Source organism: Narcine bancroftii, unplaced genomic scaffold, assembly GCF_036971445.1.
Source record: "Narcine bancroftii isolate sNarBan1 unplaced genomic scaffold, sNarBan1.hap1 Scaffold_158, whole genome shotgun sequence".
Classification (NCBI taxonomy): domain Eukaryota; kingdom Metazoa; phylum Chordata; class Chondrichthyes; order Torpediniformes; family Narcinidae; genus Narcine; species Narcine bancroftii.
The window spans coordinates 2750266-2758933 of record NW_027211893.1 but is presented as its reverse complement, the minus strand read 5'-3'; positions in this window follow the sequence as shown (position 1 = coordinate 2758933).

Here is an 8668-nt window from a genome sequence, read left to right as displayed (position 1 = left end):
GTTTCCCCATATCTGATTCCCCGCCTCTGAATCCCCAACTCTGATTCCCTGCCTCTGATTCCCTGCTTCTGATTCTGATTCCCCACCTCTGATTCCCCATCTCTGATTCCGCACATCTAATTCCCTGCCTCTGATTCCCCATCTCTGATTCCCCATATCTGATTCCCCGCCTTCTGTTCCCCACCTCTGATTCCCCGCCTCTGTTTCCCCATATCTAAGTCCCCGACTCTGATTCCCCAACTTTGATTCCCCACCTCTGATTCCCCAGCTCTGATTCCCCGCCTCTGATTCCCCGCATCTGATTCCATGCATCTGATTCCCAGCCTTTGATTCCCTGCCTCTGATTCCCAACCTCTGATTCCCCACCTCTGATTCCCCATATCTGATTCCCCGCCTCTGTTTCCCCGCCTCTGATTCCCCTCCTCTGTTTCCCCATATCTGATCCCCGCCTCTATTTGCCCGCCTCTGATTCCCCGCCTCTGTTTCCCCATATCTGATTCTCCGCCTCTGAATCCCCAACTCTGATTCCCTGCCTCTAAGTTCCCAGCTCTGATTCCCCGCCTCTGATTCCCCGTGTCTGATTTCCTGCCTCTGATTCCCCGCCTCTGATTACCCATGTCTATTTCACCGCCTCTGATTCCCCACCTCTGATTCCCCATCTCTGATTCCGCACATCCGATTCCCTGCCTCTGATTCCCCGCCTCTGATTCACTGCCTCTGATTCCCCAGCTCTGATTCCCCGCCTCTGATTCCCCGCGTCTTATTCCCTGCTTCTGATTCTGATTCCCTGCCTCTGATTCCCCATCTCTGATTCCGCACATCTGATTCCCTGCCTCTGATTCCCCACCTCTTATTCCCCATATCTGATTCCCCGCCTCTGTTTCCCCGCCTCTGATTCCCCGCCTCTGTTTCCCCATATCTAAGTCCCCGCCTCTGATTCCCCAACTCTGATTCCCCACCTCTGATTCCCCAGCTCTGATTCCCCGCCTCTGATTCCCCGCATCTGATTCCCTGCATCTGATTCCCCGCCTCTGATTACCCATGTCTGAATCACCGCCTCTGATTCCCCACCTCTGATTCCCCATCTCTGATTCTACGCCTCTGATTCCCCGCGTCTTATTCCCTGCTTCTGATTCAGATTCCCTGCCTCTGATCCCATCTCTGATTCCGCACATCTGATTCCCTGCCTCTGATTCCCCACCTCTGATTCCCCATATCTGATTCCCCGCCTCTGATTCCCTGCCTGTGATTCCCAACCTCTGATTCCCCACCTCTGATTCCCCATATCTGATTCCCCGCCTCTGTTTCCCCACCTCTGATTCCCCGCCTCTGTTTCCCCATATCTGATTCCCCGCCTCTATTTGCCCACCTCTGATTCCCCACCTCAGTTTCCCCATATCTGATTCCCCGCCTCTGAATCCCCAACTCTGATTCCCTGCATCTAATTCCCCAGCTCTGATTCCCCGCCTCTGATTCCCCGTGTCTGATTTCCTGCCTCTGATTCCCCGCCTCTGATTACCCATGTCTGATTCACCGCCTCTGATTCCCCACCTCTGATTCCCCATCTCTGATTCCGCACATCCCATTCCCTGCCTCTGATTCCCCGCCTCTGATTCCCCGCCTCAGATTCCCCGTGTCTGATTTCCTGCCTCTGATTCCCCGCCTCTGATTACCCATGTCTGATTCACCGCCTCTGATTCCCCACCTCTGATTCCCCATCTCTGATTCCGCACATCCGATTCCCTGCTTCTGATTCCCCGCCTCTGATTCACAGCCTCTGATTCCCCAGCTCTGATTCCCCGCCTCAGATTCCCCGCGTCTTATTCCCTGCTTCTGATTCTGATTCCCTGCCTCTGATTCCCTATCTCTGATACCGCACATCTGATTCCCTGCCTCTGATTCCCCACCTCTGATTCCCCATATCTGATTCCCCGCCTCTGTTTCCCCGCCTCTGATTCCCCGCCTCTGTTTCCCCATATCTAAGTCCCCGCCTCTGATTCCCCAACTCTGATTCCCCACCTCTGATTCCCCAGCTCTGATTCCCCACCTCTGATTCCCCATATCTGATTCCCCGCCTCTGAATCCCCAACTCTGATTCCCTGCATCTAATTCCCCAGTTCTGATTCCCCGCCTCTGATTCCCCGTGTCTGATTTCCTGCCTCTGATTCCCCGCCTCTGATTACCCATGTCTGATTCACCGCCTCTGATTCCCCACCTCTGATTCCCCATCTCTGATTCCGCACATCCGATTCCCTGCCTCTGATTCCCCGCCTCTGATTCACCGCCTCTGATTCCCGGCCTCTGATTTCCCGCCTCTGATTCCCTGCCACTGATACCCCGCCCCTGATTCCCCACCTCTGATTCCCCATATCTGATTCCCCTCCTCTGTTTCCCCGCCTCTGATTCCCCGCCTCTGATTCCCCATATCTGATTCCCCGCCTCTGATTCCCCAACTCTGATTCCCCGCCTCTGATTCCCCAGCTCTGAATCCCCGCCTCTGATTCCGCGCGTCTGATTACCGGCCTCTGATTCCCCGCCTCTGATTCTCCATCTCTGATTCACAACCTCTGATTCCCCACCTCTGATTGCCCATATCTGATTCCCCGCCTCTGTTTCCCCGCCTCTGATTCCCCAGCTCTGATTAACAATATCTGATTCCCCGCCTCTGTTTCCCCGCCTCTGATTCCCCAGCTCTGATTAACAATATCTGATTCCCCGCCTCTGATTCCCCACCTCTGATTCCCCGCCTCTGATTCGCCAGCTATCATTCCCCGCCTCTGATTCCCCAGCTCTTATTCCCCGCCTCTGATTCCCCTTGTTTGATTCTCTGCCTCTGATTCCCGGCCTCTGATTCCCCATCTCTGATTCACCGCCTTTGATTCGCCACCTCTGATTCCCCATATCTGATTCCCCGCCTCTGTTTCCCCGCCTCTGATCCCCCGCCTCTGATTCCCCATATCTCATTCCCCGCCTCTGAATCCCCATCTCTGATTCCCGGACTCTGATTCCCCACCTCTGATTCCCGGCCTCTTATTCCCGGCATCTGATTCCGGCCTCTGATCCCCGGCCTCTGATTCCCTGCTTCTGATTCTGATTTCCTGCCTCTGATTCCCCATCTCTGATTGCGCACATCTGATTCCCTGCCTCTGATTCCCCACCTCTGATTCCCCATATCTGATTCCCCGCCTCTGTTTCCCCGCCTCTGATTCCCCGCCTCTGTTTCCCAATATCTAAGTCCCCGCCTCTGATTCCCCAACTCTGATTCCCCACCTCTGATTCTCAAGCTCTGATTCCCCGCCTCTGATTCCCCGCATCTGATTCCCTGCATCTGATTCCAAGCCTCTGATTCCCTGCCTCTGATTCCCAACGTCTGATTCCCCGCCTCTTATTCCCCAACTCAGATTCCCCGCCTCTGATTCCCCAGCTCTGATTCCCCGCCTCTGATTCCCTGTGTTTGATTCCCTGCCTCTGATTCCCCGCCTCTGATTCCCCATCTCTGATTCACTGCCTTTGATTCGCCACCTCTGATTCCCCATATCTGATTCCCCACCACTGTTTCCACGCCTCAAATTCCCCGCCTCTGATTCTCCATATCTCATTCCCCGCCTTTGAATCCCCATCTCTGATTCCCGGACTCTGATTCCCCACCTCTGATTCCCGGCCTCTTATTCCCAGCATCTGATTCCTGGCCCCTGATTCCCCATATCTGACTCCCCGCTTCTGATTCTGATTCCCTGCCTCTGATTCCCCATCTCTGATTCCGCACATCTGATTCCCTGCCTCTGATTCCCCACCTCTGATTCCCCATATCTGATTCCCCGCCTCTGTTTCCCCACCTCTGATTCCCCGCCTCTGTTTCCCCATATCTAATTCCCAACCTCTGATGCCCCAACTCTGATTCCCTGCCTCTGATTCCCCGCGTTCTATTCCCTGCCTCTGATTCCCCGCCTGTGATTCCCCATCTCTGATTCACCACCTCTGATTCCCCACCTCTGATTCCCCATATCTAATTCCTCGCCTCTGTTTTCCCGCCTCTGATTCCCCGCCTCTGTTTCCCCATATCTGATTCCCCACCTCTGAATCCCCAACTCTGATTCCCTGCCTCTGATTCCCCAGCTCTGATTCCCCACCTTTGATTCCCCCCGTCTGATTCCCAGCCTCTGAATCCCCGTGTCTGATTTCCTGCCTCTGATTCACCGCCTCTGATTCCCCATCTCTGACTCACTGCCTCTGATTCCCCACCTCTGATTCCCCATCTCTGATTCCGCACATCTGATTCCCTGCCTCTGATTCCCCGACTCTGATTCCCCAGCTCTGATTCCCCGCCTCTGATTCCCCAACTCTGATTCCCCGCCTCTGATTCCCCAGCTCTGATTCACCGCCTTTGATTCGCCACCTCTGATTCCCCATATCTGATTTCCCGCCTCTGTTTCCCCGCCTCTGATTCCCCGCCTCTTATTCCCCATATCTCATTCCCCGACTCTGAATCCCCATCTCTGATTCCCGGACTCTGATTCCCCACCTCTGATTCCCGGCCTCTTATTCCCGTCATCTGATTCCGGCCTCAGATTCCCGGCCTCTGATTCCCTGCTTCTGATTCTGATTCCCTGCCTCTGATTCCCCATCTCTGATTGCGCACATCTGATTCCCTGCCTCTGATTCCCCACCTCTGATTCCCCATATCTGATTTCCCGCCTCTGTTTCCCCGCCTCTGATTCCCCGCCTCTGTTTCCCAATATCTAAGACCCGCCTCTGATTCCCCAACTCTGATTCCCCACCTCTGATTCTCCAGCTATGATTCCCCGCCTCTGATTCCCCGCATCTGATTCCCTGCATCTGATTTCAAGCCTCTGATTCCCTGCATCTGATTCCCAACCTCGGATTCCCCACCTCTGATTCCCCATTTCTGATATCCCGCATCTGATTCCCTGCATCTGATTCCAAGCCTCTGATTCCCTGCCTCTGATTCCCAACCTCTGATTCCCCACCTCTGATTCCCCATATCTGATTCCCCGCCTCTGTTTCCCCGCCTCTGATTCCCCGCCTCTGTTTCCCCATATCTAATTCCCAACCTCTGATGCCCCAACTCTGATTCCCTGCCTCTGATTCCCCGCGTTCTATTCCCTGCCTCTGATTCCACGCCTGTGATTCCCCATCTCTGATTCACCACCTCTGATTCCCCACCTCTGATTCCCCATATCTAATTCCCCGCCTCTGTTTTCCCGCCTCTGATTCCCCGCCTCTGTTTCCCCATATCTGATTCCCCGCCTCTGAATCCCCAACTCTGATTCCCTGCCTCTGATTCCCTGCTTCTGATTCTGATTCCCCACCTCTGATTCCCCATCTCTGATTCCGCACATCTAATTCCCTGCCTCTGATTCCCCATCTCTGATTCCCCATATCTGATTCCCCGCCTTCTGTTCCCCGCCTCTGATTTCCCGCCTCTGTTTCCCCATATCTAAGTCCCCGACTCTGATTCCCCAACTTTGATTCCCCACCTCTGATTCCCCAGCTCTGATTCCCCGCCTCTGATTCCCCGCATCTGATTCCATGCATATGATTCCCAGCCTCTGATTCCCTGCCTCTGATTCCCAACCTCTGATTCCCCACCTCTGATTCCCCATATCTGATTCCCCGCCTCTGTTTCCCCGCCTCTGATTCCCCTCCTCTGTTTCCCCATATCTAAGTCCCCGACTCTGATTCCCCAACTTTGATTCCCCACCTCTGATTCCCCAGCTCTGATTCCCCGCCTCTGATTCCCCGCATCTGATTCCATGCATCTGATTCCCCAACTCTGATTCCCTGCCTCTAAGTTCCCAGCTCTGATTCCCCGCCTCTGATTCCCCGTGTCTGATTTCCTGCCTCTGATTCCCCGCCTCTGATTACCCATGTCTATTTCACCGCCTCTGATTCCCCACCTCTGATTCCCCATCTCTGATTCCGCACATCCGATTCCCTGACTCTGATTCCCCGCCTCTGATTCACTGCCTCTGATTCCCCAGCTCTGATTCCCCGCCTCTGATTCCCCGCGTCTTATTCCCTGCTTCTGATTCTGATTCCCTGCCTCTGATTCCCCATCTCTGATTCTGCACATCTGATTCCCTGCCTCTGATTCTCCACCTCTGATTCCCCATATCTGATTCCCCGCCTCTGTTTCCCCGCCTCTGATTCCCCGCCTCTGTTTCCCCATATCTAAGTCCCCGCCTCTGATTCCCCAACTCTGATTCCCCACCTCTGATTCCCCAGCTCTGATTCCCCATCTCTGATTTACCACCTCTGATTCCCCACCTCTGATTCCCCATATCTAATTCCTCGCCTCTGTTTTCCCGCCTCTGATTCCCCGCCTCTGTTTCCCCATATCTGATTCCCCGCCTCTGAATCCCCAACTCTGATTCCCTGCCTCTGATTCCCCAGCTCTGATTCCCCACCTTTGATTCCCCCCGTCTGATTCCCAGCCTCTGAAACCCCGTGTCTGATTTCCTGCCTCTGATTCACCGCCTCTGATTCCCCATCTCTGACTCACCGCCTCTGATTCCCCACCTCTGATTCCCCATCTCTGATTCCGCACATCTGATTCCCTGCCTCTGATTCCCCGACTCTGATTCCCCAGCTCTGATTCCCCGCCTCTGCTTCCCCAACTCTGATTCCCCGCCTCTGATTCCCCAGCTCTGATTCACCGCCTTTGATTCGCCACCTCTGATTCCCCATATCTGATTCCCCGCCTCTGTTTCCCCGCCTCTGATTCCCCGCCTCTGATTCCCCATATCTCATTCCCCGACTCTGAATCCCCATCTCTGATTCCCGGACTCTGATTCCCCACCTCTGATTCCCGGCCTCTTATTCCCGTCATCTGATTCCGGCCTCTGATTCCCGGCCTCTGATTCCCTGCTTCTGATTCTGATTCCCTGCCTCTGATTCCCCATCTCTGATTGCGCACATCTGATTCCCTGCCTCTGATTCCCCACCTCTGATTCCCCATATCTGATTTCCCGCCTCTGTTTCCCCGCCTCTGATTCCCCGCCTCTGTTTCCCAATATCTAAGACCCGCCTCTGATTCCCCAACTCTGATTCCCCACCTCTGATTCTCCAGCTATGATTCCCCGCCTCTGATTCCCCGCATCTGATTCCCTGCATCTGATTCCAAGCTTCTGATTCCCTGCATCTGATTCCCAACCTCTGATTCCCCACCTCTGATTCCCCATTTCTGATATCCCGCATCTGATTCCCTGCATCTGATTCCAAGCCTCTGATTCCCTGCCTCTGATTCCCAACCTCTGATTCCCCACCTCTGATTCCCCATATCTGATTCCCCGCCTCTGTTTCACCGCCTCTGATTCCCCGCCTCTGTTTCCCCATATCTAATTCCCAACCTCTGATGCCCCAACTCTGATTCCCTGCCTCTGATTCCCCGCGTTCTATTCCCTGCCTCTGATTCCACGCCTGTGATTCCCCATCTCTGATTCACCACCTCTGATTCCCCACCTCTGATTCCCCATATCTAATTCCCCGCCTCTGTTTTCCCGCCTCTGATTCCCCGCCTCTGTTTCCCCATATCTGATTCCCCGCCTCTGAATCCCCAACTCTGATTCCCTGCCTCTGATTCCCTGCTTCTGATTCTGATTCCCCACCTCTGATTCCCCATCTCTGATTCCGCACATCTAATTCCCTGCCTCTGATTCCCAATCTCTGATTCCCCATATCTGATTCCCCGCCTTCTGTTCCCCGCCTCTGATTCCCCGCCTCTGTTTCCCCATATCTAAGTCCCCGCCTCTGATTCCCCAACTCTGATTCCCCACCTCTGATTCCCCAGCTCTGATTCCCCGCCTCTGATTCCCCGCATCTGATTCCCTGCATCTGATTCCCCGCCTCTGATTACCCATGTCTGAATCACCGCCTCTGATTCCCCACCTCTGATTCCCCATCTCTGAATCTCCGCCTCTGATTCCCCGCGTCTTATTCCCTGCTTCTGATTCAGATTCCCTGCCTCTGATCCCATCTCTGATTCCGCACATCTGATTCCCTGCCTCTGATTCCCCACCTCTGATTCCCCATATCTGATTCCCCGCCTCTGATTCCCTGCCTGTGATTCCCAACCTCTGATTCCCCACCTCTGATTCCCCATATCTGATTCCCCGCCTCTGTTTCCCCACCTCTGATTCCCCGCCTCTGTTTCCCCATATCTGATTCCCCGCCTCTATTTGCCCACCTCTGATTCCCCACCTCAGTTTCCCCATATCTGATTCCCCGCCTCTGAATCCCCAACTCTGATTCCCTGCATCTAATTCCCCAGCTCTGATTCCCTGCCCCTGTTTCCCCATATCTGATTCCCCGCCTCTGAATCCCCAACTCTGATTCCCTGCCTCTAATTTCCCAGCTCTGATTCCCCGCCTCTGATTCCCCGTGTCTGATTTCCTGCCTCTGATTCCCTGCCTCTGATTCCCCATCTCTGATTGCGCACATCTGATTCCCTGCCTCTGATTCCCCACCTCTGATTCCCCATATCTGATTTCCCGCCTCTGTTTCCCCGCCTCTGATTCCCCGCCTCTGTTTCCCAATATCTAAGACCCGCCTCTGATTCCCCAACTCTGATTCCCCACCTCTGATTCTCCAGCTATGATTCCCCGCCTCTGATTCCCCGCATCTGATTCCCTGCATCTGATTCCAAGCC